The sequence below is a fragment of the Erinaceus europaeus genome, chromosome 10 (assembly GCF_950295315.1).
Source record: "Erinaceus europaeus chromosome 10, mEriEur2.1, whole genome shotgun sequence".
Classification (NCBI taxonomy): Eukaryota; Metazoa; Chordata; class Mammalia; order Eulipotyphla; family Erinaceidae; genus Erinaceus; species Erinaceus europaeus.
In genome coordinates this window covers 5,810,398-5,827,056 of record NC_080171.1, presented here as the reverse complement: position 1 = coordinate 5,827,056, position 16,659 = coordinate 5,810,398, and the positions used below count along the sequence as shown (strand labels likewise).

Genomic DNA, 16,659 nt, shown 5'->3' with positions numbered 1-16,659 from the left:
AGACTCTTACAATTCTAACTCATCTCCTTTCTGAATACTGAAAAACTTACGCAGACCACTGTCTTTGTCCTCCTATATAGGGATATTTTTTCATTAGATTTTTGCCCTCTGATCTTGATAATAACAGTATTAAATATATAATGTAAAAGGAATGAAGACAAGTGGAAAAATGAAAGCTCACTATATATTCCAGTATGGCAAGTGATCCAGTGAGCGTCTGGATGTCCGGGTTCTAGTCCTATCTCTGCTACCTAAACACTACAAGACACTGAGCACAGAATCTATCCACCTGAGGACTTGGATTTCCCTCCCTTAAAAGATGGGAAACGGGAGTCCGGTGGTGGCACAGCAGGTTAAGCGCACATGGCGCAAAGCACAAGGACCGGCGTGAGGATCCCAGTTCCAGCCACCCTTGTATGGGGGTCGCTTCACAAGCGGTGAAGCAGGTCTGCAGGTGTCTGTCTTTCTCTCCCCCTCTGTGTCTTCCCCTCCTCTCTCCATTTCTCTCTGTCCTATCCAATAACAACAACATCAATAACCACAACAATGTTAAAACAACAAGGGCAACAAAAGAGAAAATATATACATATACAGATACAGATACAGATACAGATACAGATACAGATACAGATACAGATACAGATATATAATGATGGGAACCAGGTTGGGTGATGGCACACCTGGTGAAGTGCTCACAGTACCAAGCACAAGGAAACAGGTTCAAGTCCTGGTCCCCACCTGCAGGGGGAAAGCTTCAAGGGTGGTGAAGCAGGGCTGCAAGTGTCTCTCTGTCTCTCTCTCTCCCTAACTCTCTCTTCCTTCTTCCAATTCCTCTCTGTTTTACCAAATAAAGTAAAGTTTAAAAAAAAATTAGAAAAGGGAGAGAACAATGTTTACCAGTCTACAAAGACCGTGCTGGCTGAAGAATGCATGTATGGTCTGCAACTCTGTAAGTGTATATTATTACACTATTACTAATAGCAGATCTTTCATCCATTTTGGAAGAACGTGTATTAATAATCTCTCATCATTTTATTCCTGAAAGACTCAGCCTGAATAATTTTCAGCCACTTTATCAAATTAGTCATCTAATTTTATTAAATAATGAGATATACTAAACTTGAATTTCAATATTAGAGTTAGCGCTTTTATTCTAAGGCGGTACTCTTTGCTTTCAGTTTTTCTCTTTCTAACTTAAAATGATAATAGTAAGCAAAACATCAAGACTCTATTTAATCAGAAAACACAGTAAATGTTAAATTTATTTTGTTCAACTTGGTTACAAAACCCACATAATAATATTTATATTTAATGCTATTCTTTTTTCTGAAATGAAAAATGTTGCTTCCATCTAGAACTTTGTGATTTGAATAAGTGAAAAAAAAATCAGAAGATTCATGTTGGCAGTATTGGGAAATTGGACTCCCGTATAGATTTATAAATCTCTACATTGTCTAAGAGTTTCTTCTATGTACCCTTTTAAAATAGTGTTCCATAATACATCTCTTCTTTTCTAAGTATAATATAGAGTATATATTTTGAATTTGAACTTATTATTTAATTTCCCTTCAGGTTATAATCCTTGAGTTTAAAAAAAAATGGCTAGTGAGTTTCTGGTGGTTTGTGTGTGTGTGTGCTATTTTCTGTTATTTCTGTTTTTTGTGTATGTATGTGTGTGTGTATTATTTTCTGTTCTTGCTTTTGTGTGTGTGTGTGTGTGTGTGTGTGTGTGTGTGTGTATGCATGCTTCATAAAGCAGAGATTCTGGAGGGGTAGAACCGAAAGGCTAAGTTTGACTGCCTTCAGCTGTTGACTGAATGGAAATGAGCAAATGATAACTTCATTTGGACTTAGTTACCCTATCTTTAAATGTCACCACTTTTATTTCCAAATGTGGAAAGAAAATCAGATGCTGAGAGAAAAACTGCACAGCAATAGGCAGTGGCAGGGACAGTTCTGTAATTGTTCCCCCAGAATTCATGGGAAACATTTCACTCTCCATCCCACAAACAGTCCCTTCTTTCCAGGGTTGAAAGGAGTTGAGAGACCCATGTCCTTGATAGAGATTTTTTCTCTTTTTAAAATCTTCAGTGCTGGGAACTAATTCAGGGCCTTGGGCGTATGTGATGACTGTGAGTGGTCTCCCTGACACAGCTTTCTGGATACTATAGAAAGAGACGGGGGGGGGGAGAGACAGAGAGAAGAGAAACAACACAGTACTTCTCCAATATCCATAGAGCCCTTGGTGCCATCGATGATGCTCCCATGCTGTCTGGAACTCAGACCCAGGGCCTCCACATGACAAGCTTCATGCTTGAAAGACTAAATAAATAAGGCACAGTGGCTACTTAAGCTCTCCCACTGAGTGAGGCCTTTTCTAAGTTTCTAGCTTAGCCTCCTGAGCAAGGAACTCATCTTTGGGAATGATACAGTACTTCATGAGACTTCATGGGAAACAATCAGGCATTTCCTGTCTCATTATGTTGCATTCAGGTGCCCTGATAGAAAGAGAACAAAGGCAATTTACGTGGGAGAGAAATATGAGTCAACTTGCTCTCTGACTAAGATGAGAGAACACTGAGCCATCAATGCCAGGTAAACCGGTTTCTTTTCCCTTCACAGGCTGCCTCCTGACTCACTCTGCAGTGGGAACAAATACTTGATAGAGGGCAATTGTGACAGACCATTTCCACTGGAGGCTGCAGGGGTGTTTCTCTCAGCTCTATGTGACAGCATGTTTTTAAAGAAGGTGAGAGTGGCAGACTCACAATTTCCAGGATCCTTTCATGACTCTTCTACAGATGCAAGTTGGTGCTAGTTTTTTACCTTTGTGGCTAATCAGATAGTTACTACTTTACAGGAATCAACTTGGAGTCTGTATGATGCATAAGATAGAGAATAGATCAAGCAATGTGGTTCCATGTTAAAAAAAAAATGTATCTCGATGTTGAAATTAAACTGATTTAGATTATTAAGTTATAGCTGTAGGTCAGGCACAGAGCTGTGGAAAGAAAGAAAGAAAGAAAGAAAGAAAGAAAGAAAGAAAGAAAGAAAGAAAGGAGAGAGAGAGAAAAGAAGGGAGGGAGGAAGGAAGGAAGGGAGGGAGGGAGGAAGAAAGGAAGGAAGGGGCTCACGGTTTTTTAATTGGTATAAGCACTGTCCAGTTAGATTGGTGGGATAAAGAATAGCCTAGATCTGGCTTAACTCAAGCCAAAATTGAACTGTTCTTATTGCTGTCTGTAATTTAGCCTCCTAATCAGTCTGCACCAGTTCCTGTATGAACCAGTTTTTTTTTTTTAATTTTTTATTTAAGAAAGGATTAGTGAACAAAAGCATAAGGTAGGAGGGGTACAACTCCACACAATTCCCAGCACCCAATCCCTATAACCCACCCCCTCCCATGGTAGCTTTCCCATTCTCTATCCCTCTGGGAGCATGGACCCAGGGTCGTTGAGGGTTGCAGAAGGTAGAAGGTCTGGCTTCTGTAATTGCTTCCCCGCTGAACATGGGCGTTGACTGGTCAGTCCATACTCCCAGTCTGCCTCTCTCTTTCCCTAATAGGGTGTGTCTCTGGGGAAGCTGAGCTCCAGGACACATTGGTGGGATCTTCAATCCAGGGAAGCCTAGCCAGCATCCTGGTGGCATCTGGAACCTGGTGATTGAAAAGAGAGTTAACATATGAAGCCAAACAATTTGTTGAGCAATCATGGATCCCAAGCATGGAATAGTGGAGAGATGAACCAGTTTTTAAGACAACTGATCCTCACGGAGCATTTTTCACTGGAAGTTCCACTAATCTCTCTTGGCTTTACATTGGTTGTCAGCTAATGGAGCGAGGGTTATTTGTTTGTTCGTTTTGCAAATGGGAATCTTCTTTGCATCTGAAAAAAAATATATATATATAATATATATATTTATATATATATAATATATTATATATTCTAACATTATATATAATATATTCTAATATTATATACTATTATATTATTATATATTATATATATTTATGTATTTATATATATTTATATATATATTTCCACCCTGCACCATATGGTGGGCTATATAGAAAGAGCACAGCACTTCAAGCATGGGCAGAATCCTGGGTCTAGTTCATCATCACAGTGGTACAGTAGGTAAGGCCCATTGCTGTTCTGGGGATCAATTTACTTATCTGCAATATGAGAATGGGAAAAAAAAAATCTACCTCCGTAGGTTGTCCTGCAGGTTAAATCAGATTATGTTTGCTAAGTGCACAGGAAATCCTGCATGGTCAGCAAGCCAGAGGGGACAAGAGTGGAGAAGCATTGCTCTGCGAGACAGGGTCCATTACCCAGCAAGTGAAGAAGACAAGAGAAAGGGTACATGGTCCAGATGTTTCAGGCATCATGACCCCCAAGTAAAGGCTTTGATGGCATAACACTAACTACTAGAGAAGGCAACAGCTTTCCCAAGATGGCCTCATTAAAGGTTTAATTGGGTGAGGATATTTTGTGGGTTTCCATGCACTGCCTGCAGTCTCATAATGTCTTTCTCACCATGCAACGAGACAGACAAGGCCCACTGGAAGAATCGACCTGCTCACTCTGTCAGAGAATGAACGGAAGCCGATTGTTGAAGTGAAGGCACTTGGTTGCTTTGATGTGTCTCTTTGAGCACTGGCTCTCATCCCCTTTGTGAGAGGGTAGTGGGAACAGTGAGTGACATGATTCACTGGGAAGAGAAGTGAAGGAGGCTTCAGGTGATCTGGGGGCTTTGCATCATGGGAGGTCACCAAAAGGTCAGGCTGGAGGGTGACATTCCAGAGAGGTAATATTAGGTGACTTGGGCTGTTCTTATTTCACCCGAGGTAATTGCACTGCCCCCCTCCCAGATGCCTTATTGCCTGCAATATTTTAGGTTGTCTCCACTATATAGGGACTCACATATATTGTGCTCTCTCCTCTGAGCTGTGCCCTGGGACTGCAGCAGAAGGAGCACAGGATGTGGGCTCTTCTCTCAAGGAGCTTATTTAGCTAAAAAAAAAGAAAAAAGAAAAAGAAAAAGAAAAAGAAGGCAGAAGGCAGAAAACAGACATAACACACTACATAGTAATACTCTTGATCCCAACTACAAGTAGAAATAAATAGTCATCAAACAAACTTGAAATGGAGAGAAAATAAGGACAATTTTGATATCAGTAAAGAGATCTTATGGAGCATATGTAACTTGATGATTATATCATATTTAATCTCAGTTTTCTATATATAGTAGCCTGTAATGCCATTATGTGCATATGCATCCAACTGATTTTCTTTTTGACTTTCCTCATTTGATTCTATTTTCTTCCCTTTGTTTTCTTTTAAAAAAAATTTTCCTCTTATATTATGAAATGACTATGCAATAATAATACTATTGTTTCACCAAATTTTACACATAGAAAAATAAGTTTGTGGGTTGTCAAAATGTTTCCTTTTTTTATTATACCACTAATAAAAAACCCAAATATGAGGTGAGAGATTTGAAGCAAGGAAACACAGATATGTTGGGGTCAACAAAAGAAGTCTTGTTAGGGGTAGGGGTGGTTGCTGTTGAAAAGTGTTGGGAGGTAAAGCACCGAGATAGCTCAGTCAAGTTCCAGTATGGAAGTTAGAGCTTATTAAGAGGGGCCTATGAAGCCATTCTCGCTGTCAGGAGAGAGCAGCATAATGAAAATGGTATTTAGGAAGGTGAGTTTGTCATTGTGACATAAGATGAATTAGAGTAGGATGAGATTACTCATTTAGTTTAAGAAAAATCGCTTGTAGAAATTATACTCAGAGTTGCTAGTGGCCAAATGGTATTCAAGACATTTATGAATAGATGCTTCAATGTAGAAAAAGGAGGAGGAAGAGAAGGAGAAGAAGAAAAATTAAAAATCCAGGGTACAGATTATTCCATAGGTTTCCAATTTCCTGTGGATTATAACCGGATGTAAAAATCTTGCCTCTCACTGACCTCTGGCTATATATAGAGGATGGTGCATCTGAGTGGGGCAAAGGGAAGCTCTGTGAATCTTGGCTTCATCTCAGCACTTAGGATATAAAGTTTACTTAAGTAAGCTTAAGCTTTGTTTTTCTTTATGAAATACACACAATGCTATCTACATCATAAGGCCTCTGTGAATATTATGAGAGGGCAGGGGTAGTTATCATACTGGTTATGCAAAGAAGTTCTCATACTTGAGGCTTCAAAGTCCCAGGTTCAGTCCCCTGAATCACCATAAATGAGATCTAAACAATGCTCTGGTAAATAATAATAATAATAATAATAACAATAATAAAATAGAGAGAGAGATTAGGAAATAAAGCAAGTGATGTCTAAGCAGAATACAGGGCCTGGAGAATGTTCTGCCTCAACCAAGTTATTCGTTTTATCTGTATCTTTGGAAACAGTTTGACTTAGCCTCCAGGATACTCAGATGTGAAAGGAGGAGAGTCAGAGCTACCATGAACAGTTATTGTGAGAATTGAAAGAAAGAGATGTGAAGCCACTTCGAAAAACTGCTGTTTTTGTGTGTGTGGATGATATCTTTTATTGTTGTAATAACTGTTGTCACATATAAACCTTGTGTTTGGAACCTGAGTTAAAATAGATTCTTTCACATTTAAATGGTCTTTTGTGCTCTCTAGGTAAGTAATAGTTGATACAATGTTCTTAAGTTAAGAACCTGGCCCTGGGGATAAATGCTGAGCTGGCCAATGGGAGGTGACAGAGGTTTGTTCTTGTTAGGTGGAGCTCCAAACTCAGTCAAGGAGGCTTTTGAGGATAGATAGGTATACCAGATGTACAAGTTGCTGAAAGACATTTTACAGAGGTTCATTTTGACCTATTGTTGGAACAGAGTAGCTCATTTTTGGATGAATAATTAAGACCACTCATTTAGTTGGTCAGTTAATAATTCTTAGTCTCTTGTAATGTGGGCTACCTGATGCTAATACTATGATTACAGGGGGAATCATACAGAGTAAATACCCCCAAATGCTTACTCTAGTGAGGGAAATAAACTGAAGTATGGATCAGGCAGCTATATACTGCTTCTGGATGTTTCTATGTCTTGTACAGAGTAGTGTGCTGTGTAGGGGGTCACAGCTCCAGGGACAGTGTTAGGAAATCTGTTCAGTCCATTGTTGATGGGCTTGATCACTCCAACCATTGGTTTCTGCATTCTTAATCATTGGTTTCTCCATCTGTACAATGGCAAATCTGTCCATCTATTATCGTAGTTAAAGATGTTAAGAGAGAATCAGCTTCTGACTGTGACCTCTCAACAGATGGCAAGAATTTCTGCTATAAAGGAAGTATGTGACGTGTGCACACAGGGCAACTCCTCAGTAGGTATCCGTGCTTCCCTTTAGCTGCACACTACTGTGATTAAAACAAGGTACAAGGTCAGGTCGGGACTTTTAGCGGAAATTAATGCCTATTCTTTTTGCACTTCCACTATGGGATATATCTTTCCACATGTGTTCTTTTCTATTTGTTATCAATAGTTGATTATAAGATTGTAAGATTATACTGTATTGTCTTACACCATACCCACCAAAATCCTCGAGCCCCAGCATAGTTCTCACAAGACTTTGAAACATTTTGAAAAGTTTGCTTGCTTCTGGCTTTTTTTTTTTTTTGGCAAGTTCATATGAATCAGATCTCTAGATTCCATATATAAGTGAAACCATCTGGTAGTTGTCTTTCATCTCTTATTTTACTGAGCGTAATCACCTTCAGTTCCATACACTTTGCCCCAGAAGACACAATATCATCTTTTTTTTTTATTGTAGAGTAGCATTATATGGAATATATACCCATAACTTCTTTAACAGTTATCTATTGATGAGCATTTAGGCTGATTTCAATTTTGGGTATTGTGAATAATGCAGCTACAAAGATAGGGAGGGGTATATATGTCTTTTCTAATTAGTTTTTTACTGTCCACTGGATAAATGCCTAAGAGTGGTGTTGCTGGGTAATAAGGTAATTCTATTTTTGTTTAAGCTCTCTTCAACAGTCTTCCAATGGGGCTACAACACCCCGAATGTAGAAGAGTTTCTTTTTCTCCACAACCTCACCAACACCTGTCATTTCCTGATTTTTTGATGGAATCTGTTCTCTCAAGTGTGAATGGTATCTCAGTATAGTTTTAATTTGCATTTCTCTAGTGATAGGTGAAGTGAAGCATTTCTTCATTTGTCTACGGGTTATGCATATCTCTCCTTCAGAAACCTGTTTAGTTATTTGACCCACGTTTTATTGGGTTGTTTTTGCTTCTTTTGTAGACCTATGTCAATTCTGTATAGATGTCTGATATCAGTCACTTATCTGATGGGTGATGTGCAAATATCTTCTCATACTTACTGGACTGACTATCACTGTGTAGTTTGATTTTAATTTGTAGGAACTTTTTAGTTTCATGTAATCCCATTAACATATTTGTGTTTTCATTTCCTATGCCCAGGGGGTGAAGTCACCAAATATGTCTCTGATGTGAAGGTCCTACAAAACTTCATCAACATTTTCATCTATAAATTTTAGAGTTTTAGGTCTAATACGTAGATCTTTAATCCATTTTTATTTGGCCTTTGTGTATGATGTTAGATGGTGCTGTAATTTGTGGCTGTCTAATTTTCCTAGCACCATCTGTTGAAGGTAATTTTTTTTTATATATGTGGGCTCATTTATGAGATTTTGATTCTGCTCCATTGATCCAAGTGTCCATTGTTATCCCAGTGCCATGATTTTTTGATTACTGTTGCTTAGTACTAGAAACTGAAGTGAGGAGTATGATATCTCGATATTTTCCCTTTTCTCTCAGAATCGTTTTGGCAATTCATGGCCCTTTGTGGTTCCACACAAACTTTTGGACAAGCTGTTCAATTTGCTAGAAATATGCCATTGGAATTTTCATAGGGATTGCATTGAAATTGTAGATGCTTTTGGTAGAATGGATATTTTAATAATGTTTATCCTTCCAATCCAGGGACAAGGAATGTTCTTCCACTTCTTTTTGTTGTTGTTGTTGTATAATGGTTTAAATTTAATTTTGTTTATCATTAAAGCAGGTGATTCTGCTTCTTTCTTCTCAGAAAACTAATTGTCTCCTTTCTTTTTTTTTTCTTTTTTTAAATTTTTTTTATTTAAGAAAGGATTAATTAACAAAACCATAGGGTAGGAGGGGTACAACTCCACACAATTCCCACCACCCAATCTCCATATCCCACCCCCTCCCCTGATAGCTTTCCCACTCTCTATCCCTCTGGGAGCATGGACCCAGGGTCATTGTGGGTTGCAGAAGGTGGAAGGTCTGGCTTCTGTAATTGCTTCCCCACTGAACATGGGCGTTGATTGGTCGGTCCATACTCCCAGCCTGCCTCTCTCTTTCCCTAGTAGGGTGGGTCTCTGGGGAAGCTGAGCTCCAGGACACATTGGTGGGGTCTTCAATCCAGGGAAGCCTGGCTAGCATCCTGATGGCATCTGGAACCTGGTGATTGAAAAGAGAGTTAACATACAAAGCCAAACAAATTGTTAAGCAATCATGGACCCAAAGCTTGGAATAGTGGAGAGGAAGTGTTAGGGGGGTACTCACTGCAAACTCTAGTGTACTTCTGCTTTCAGGTATATATTTTGCAGCAGTTTATGGATACGTGTGAACATATGCTCTCTCTCACAGAAACTGGTGTATATCTAGGTTTTGGGACTTTGTTAGAAAGTGAACCACCTGAGATGAAATTAGAGTGTACTATAAAAGGAAAGGTCTCACCTGAGTAATGAAGTTGAAGGGTTGTCATTCCACACGTGAAGTCTCTGGACACAGTCTGAGGTGAAGCATGTTGAGGTGGCAATCGTTGCGTTGGTTAGGCTGTGATCGGCAGATACGATATCATTTGATATGGATTGGGAGAGGCATACGGGAAAGTGGGCCCTATCCAAGGGTTCCAGAACTGGGGGAAGTAGGGGTTCTATAGTGGAGATGTGAGGTTCTTCCACTTTTGTATGCCCTCTATTTGTTTAGTAATGTCCTATAGTAGTGGTCACTCACCTCCTTCATGAGATTCACCCCAAGGTGTTTTTTTTTCTTATCTTGTTATCTTGTTATGTTCTTATCTTGTTATGTAAATGAGAGAGGGTCTTTTATTTCCCTTTCCTGTTACTCCTTGTTTGTATAGAGAAATACTACAGTTTTATGTGTACTGATTCTGTATCCTGCTAATTTATTGAGTTTATTAATATATCCTAGTAGGTTTTTTTTTTTTTTGGTGGAGTATTTAAGGTTCTCTAGGTATAGTATCATGGCATCAGCAGAGAGTAATAGTTTGATTTTTTTCTTTGCCAATCTGTATACTTTTGTATATCTTTCATGTCTGATTGCAGTTGTGAGGTCCTCAAGAATTGTATTCAATAACTATGGAAATAGTGAGATTTCCTGTCAGGTTCTTGATTTTAAGGGGAAAGTTGAAAGATTTTCCCCATTGAAAATGATATTAGCTGTGATTTGTCATAAATGGTCTATATTATATAGAGGAATGGTCCTTCTATTCCTAGCTTCTGGAGGGATTTTTTTTTTTTTTTTTATCGTAAAAGAGCATTGGATCTTGACAAATGCTGTTTTGGCAACAGTTGATATTATCATGGAGTTTTTATATTTCTTTTTGTTGATATAATGAATTACATTGATTGACTTGTGGATGTTGAACCATCTCTGTTTCCCAGGGATGAATTCAAATTTTCTTGGTAAATTATATTCCTGATATATTGTTTTATTCAATTTTCCAAGGTCTTTGCATCAATATTATTCAAGGATATAGGTCTATAGTACTTTTTGTTTTGTTTTTTGTTTTTTCTGGTAGAGTCCCCTCCTGCTTTGGAGAACAACATGATGTTAGCCTCATAGAACATGTCTGGTAATGCTTGTTCTTCTTCAATTTTCTGGAATAGTTTGAGAAGAATTGGTGTTAGTTCTTCTGTTAAAGGTTGTAGAATTCATTAATAAAGCCATCTGAGCCTGGACTTTTATTTTTGGGAAGATTTTAAATTAGTGATTCAATTTCTACACTAGTGATTGGCTTGTTTAAGCTATTGACTTCCTCTTGGGCTAGGCTCTGCAGATGGTATCTTTTGAGAAAATGCATCCATCTCTTCTAGATTGCCCAGTTTATTTCCATAGAGACGTGCATAATATTCACATGATTTTTTTGTATCTCCATATTTTCTGTTGTAATTTCATTTCTCTCATGTATACAGCTTTCCTTCTTTTTCTTTTTGTGAATCTAGTCAGTTTTTTTTTTTAATCTATTCTATTTATCCTTTCAAAGAACCAGCTCTTGGTTTCATTAATCTGCTTGATAATCTTTTGGGATTCTATTTCATTAATTTCTGCTCTGATATTGACTATTCCCTACCTCCTGCTGACTATTGGGTCTCTCTGTTGCTCCTTTGCTAGTTCACTTAGCTGTGATGTTTGGCAGCTTATTTAAGATCTTCCTCATTTGTTAATATGGGCCTGTACTGCTAGAAAGTTCTCTCTTTGATGGTTTTTATGTGTCGTACAGGGTCTGGTAGTTGGTCTCTTCATTGTCACTGTTCTACAATTGATTTTTAACTTCTCTTTTAATTTCTTTATTGACCCTGGTATTATTCAGAAGTGTGTTGTTCAGTCTCCATGTTTGAGTGTATTTCTTTGTTTCTTTTTGTGGTGGATTTCTAACCTTACTGCTGCATGATCAGAAAATATCTTTTTTGTGATTTCAATATTCACATATTTAGTAAGATTGTCTCTGTGTCCCAATACATGGCTGGTCCTTAAGAATGCTCCATGTGCACTTGAAAAGACTGTATAATCTTTTTCAGGGAGATGAAAAGTTCTCAATATCTCTGCTAAGTTCATCTGATCTGTGATTTCATTTAAGGCCTCCATTTTCTTGTTGATGTTTTCGTCCTGATGATCTGTCTCTTGCTGTGAGTGGTGTGTTGAGATCTCTAACTAAGCAGCAACTGTGCTGTTGTCTATGTCTCCATTAAGGTCAGTAAGCACTTCATATATTTGGGTGCACACATATTGGGAGTATATATATTGATGATGGTTATGTCTTCCTATTAGATTGATCCTCTGACCAATATGCATTGTCCATATCTATCTATCTTTTTTTTTTTTTGGCTTTTTTTGCCTTAAAGTCTAATTTACCTGATATTATAATAGTGTTCCTACCCTTTTGTTTGCATTATTTTCTTGGAATACTTTGTTTTAGATTGGAATATCTTATTCCACCCTGTCACCCAGAGCTTCTGTTTGTCTTTCTTTTCTGTATGTGTTTCCTAGAGATAGAATAGATGAATCTTGCATTTTAATCCACTCAGTCACTCTGAATCTTTTGACTGGTGAATTTAAGCCATTCACATTTAGGGTGATTATTGATACATGTGGTTGCTTATAGCAATTCTGGTTTTTGTTTCAAGGTGTTTTTTTTTTTTACATTTTTATTGACTTTTTTCCCGTTTGTTATTTTATTTGGATGGTTTTCTATAATGATCTTGCCTCTTATATTTATGTTTCCTATGTGTGTTTGTGCTATATTTTGTGGCTATCATGAATAGTGTGTCTAACTTACAATATCCGTAAGAATTTTTTTTTTTTTAAGTTGGCCTTGGTTCACCAATTGGACTGTGTCATTCTATTTTTCTCTCCCTTTATCTTATCTATTTTTCCCTGTTGATGCTGTGTTCCTGGTTCTATTCTAATACTAGTCATCTCATTAAAAGCTGTAATCCCTTTGCTTCTTTTCATACAGGACTCCTCTCAGTACTTCTTACAAGGCAGAGTTGGAAGTGGCAATCTCTTCATCTTCTAAGTGTTAGAAATGATCTTTACTTCTCTCTCATATTTGAAGGATAATTTAACAGAATACAGTATTCACGGCTGGCAATTCTTATTTATTAATACTTTGAATGTGCTATTCCACTCTTTCCTTGCCACAGGGTTTGTGATGAAAAATATGATGAAAGTTTGGTTGTTCTGCCTTTGATGTAACTTTCTTCCTTTATCTGGCAGTCTGCAATATTTTTTCCTTGTCTCCAGTTTGAGATAGTTTTACAATGATGTGTCTTGCTGTGTGTCATTTTAGATTAAAGAATTTAGGTGAGGGGCGGCAAAAAAAAAAAATAATAAAAATAAAAAAAGAATTTAGGTGAGTGTTCACCTTCTTGTATTTCTATAGTTTGAACATTGCTCAGGTATGGAAAAATTTATGCTATAATTTCTTTAAATACATTGTCTACTACTCTATCCCTCACTTCTTCCTCAGAGGTCCCAATAATTCTATTGTTTGCCTTTCTCATAGAGTCTTCTATTTCATAGAGAAGTGCTTCATTTTCCCTAAAAGTTTCCTCTCCAAGAGACTTAAATTCACAGAGTGTGGTGGTTATGCCTTCTAGCGTTGGTATTCTCTCCTCTGCTTGATTTAGTCTACACGCAAAGCCTCTTACCTCAACCTGAACTGCATTCAAAGTGTGCTTTAGGTTCTACAGTTATGTTTAGAGATTTGATGTTTGTTTTTATTTTTCTGTACTTTGGAATTCTTTGGTAAAATGATCATGGAGTACTTGAGTGTTCAGTTTTTTTTCATTGATTTCATAACCAATTTTCAGAGCTCTCTTATTTTTTTCTAGATCTGTGTCTATCTGGTCGTTTGGGCTTTTTTTCATTGCTATCTGTGTATTTCTCACTTTCTGTACTTGGTGTGGCTTTTGTTGTGCCACCAGGAGGTACTGTGGTTAAGGTGTTACATTTCCCTGTTTATATATCTTGGTGGGGCAGGGGAGATTTTATCCTCTGTCTGTACCAGGCTGGTTCAGTGTCTTTGATGTCAATAAAGGTTCTCCCTGCTGTTGTTTTAGTGTCTGGGGGGTCATGGTATGGGTTTACAGCCTTGGAGAACTCCTTTCTCCTTAGTGTTCAAAGAAAAAGGAAGTTTTATGGCCCCCAAATTTCCCTGCTTCCCTTTTGTGACCATGTACTCTGTTTTTAAGTACCAAAATGGCATCAGCTGCCTCTAAGCACTGCTTCTTATGTATGCTTGGAGAACTTTTCCCTCACTCCGGATCAGATTTACCTATACCCACTTGTGGCTAAGTGAGTTAATTAAGAAGTCACAGTTGTGGAGGAAGAGAGATTTTCACCCTGCATCACCAGGCAAGTTCAGTGTCTTTGATGTTGTAATAGGGTTTCCCTGCTGTTGTTCCAGCCTCTGTGGAGTAATAGCATGGGAAAATTAAGACATCTAAATTGGTGAGTTTTTAGGATATATGTAATTTTTAATAGTTGTTGTTGGTGGGTTGGGTATTGGCACACCTGGTTGAGCTCACATGTTACAATGTACAAGGACCCAGGCTGAAGTCCCCAGTCACCACCAGCAAGAGGAAAGCTTTGAGAGTGGTGAAGCAGTGCTGTAGGTCTCTCTCTCCCCCTTTATCTTGATTTCTTTTTTTTCCCTTTTGTTGCCCTTGTTGTTTGTTCTTGTTGTAGTTATTATTGTTGCTATTGATGTCATCGTTGTTGAGTTGGACAGAAAGAAATGGAGAGAGAAGGGGAAGACAGAGAGGGGGAAAGAGAGACACCTGTAGACCTGCTTCATTGCCTGTGAAGTGACTCCCCTGCAGATGGGTAGCCGGGGCTCGAACCAAGACCCTTACACCGGTCCTTGTGCTTTGTGCCATATGAGCTTAACCCGCTGTGTTACCGGCCGACTCCCTTCTCTTGATTTCTGACTGTCTTTATCCTACAAATAAATATTAAAAAGAGAGAGAGACAGTTGTTGTTGTTTTAAACTCAGACATAGAAGTGTGCCTCAGATACTGATAGCCCAATTTAGTTCCAGCTGTCCCCAAGTATGGCTTTTTAGGCCTTCGAATCTCTCCTTTACCACTTTTTCATCCATGAGCCACACGTGTCTCTACTCACCTGTGTCTTGGTCAGTTTCTGAAGAAATTCTGGACATTTTTTGGTGAGTTTCCAGGTGATTTGTCTTGTTTTTCTAGTTGACTAAGGAGAGCAAAGTGAGTCTGTCGTTACTCTGTATCCACATCCTCCCTGTATGTGTTATTTTTATAAACTCTAGCATAAGTGGAGTGGAAATATTGTATTCCATCTCCTAGATGAAGAGACCAAGTCTCTGAAAATCTAAATTTATTGCCTATGAACACAATTATACAGGAGTAAGGTGGAATTTGAACCTAACGATTTTCCAGCTTGCTAAGTTAGAATAGACTTGCCAATTTTCCTCTTCTCATTCTTAACAAAGTATAGCTCTTTAATTATTTAGTTTACTATCTTCAACTTGTACTAGCTATTCAGTCTGTACTGCATATAAAATAATAAAATATATTATAAAATATATTATATATTATATTCAGGTATATCCTAAATATATAATATATTCAGGTATATTTAGGATGACCTTTGTTCTTTTAAATAATCCCAGGTGAATAATCCACCTGCAAATTTCTTTGGGAATTTCTTATGTCTCCATATTGAGATACCATTCCAAGTAACAATATGAGTGATGGTGAGGATAGAAACTAGTTTTCTTGTCTTTTCTTTCTTGCTATTTATTTATTTACTTATATTTATTTGCTTTTATAGCTCAGTTCTGCCTTAATGTGACACTGTGGATTGAACCTGGCACCTCAGAGCATGTAAGTCCTGCACTGAACCATTATGTTTTCTCCCCAGCCCAGCCCCTGAAGCTGATGTTGGAACAACAGCTACTATGTATGTGCATTCCATGCAGTATTCACCATATTCTCAGAGAATACTCTTATTCCATAAATGGTTATTGCTTGTGTGTTTTATGTTGACTGTTGATGATACAGAATTTTTCAAAAGCACAATAAAGCCTACACCTACATGGAAAATAATATTCTCTTGGGAGATGTAAGCAATGAGTGCATTACAACATGCACAGATACATAAATATCTAACATACATGTGTGAATGTATGTGTGTGCTAAAAAGAGAAACACTAAGCATTGAAAGGGCACAGGGCTGTTGGTTGGCTAGCAGAGGGCTTACCTCATTCAGTTAGAAGTGTTTCATTGAGGCAGAGACTTTGAGTAAAGACATAAATGTTCAGTAGACGATGGAGGGGAACCAGGCAGTGGTACATCTGGCTAAGCACACACATTACAGTGCACAAGGACCCAGGTTCGAGCCCCTGGTCCCCACATGCAGGGGGGGAAGCTTCACAAGTGGTGAAGCAGGACTGCAGGCATCTTTCTGACTCTCTCAATTTCTCTCTGTCTGTATCCAATAATAAATAAGTAAAATATCAAAAAACAGATTATAGAGGAGAGGAAGATTTAGAGAAAAGCAAGGGCAAGTGCAAAGATATGTGTGTGAGTAGTATGTTCGTAGAATAATATGGGGGAGGGCAACTAGAATAGAATTCATGAACGAAGACTGGTAGGAGATGAGCAAAAGGGAATGAACATCTGGCTACACAGAGTGGTGTAGACCAATATAAAGATGTAGATTTTATCATGACAGGAATTAAAGCCACTGGGAAATTTTAAGAAGAGTGACACAATCTGACATGCTTGCTGAATGATCACTTTGACTGCCAAGAGCATATAGAGACTGTTTAGAAGACTTTCTCA

General features: G+C 38.1%; 1 long non-coding RNA gene across 1 annotated transcript; it reads left to right on the top strand.

Moving 5' to 3' along the window:
* The first annotated feature begins 2,687 nt into the window (after positions 1-2,687).
* On the top strand, positions 2,688-15,921 carry LOC132540699 (uncharacterized). The gene is made up of 3 exons (XR_009551865.1): positions 2,688-2,807; positions 11,919-12,031; positions 15,647-15,921. It is a non-coding gene; the product is annotated as an uncharacterized LOC132540699 (long non-coding RNA).
* Positions 15,922-16,659: the final 738 nt, after the last annotated feature.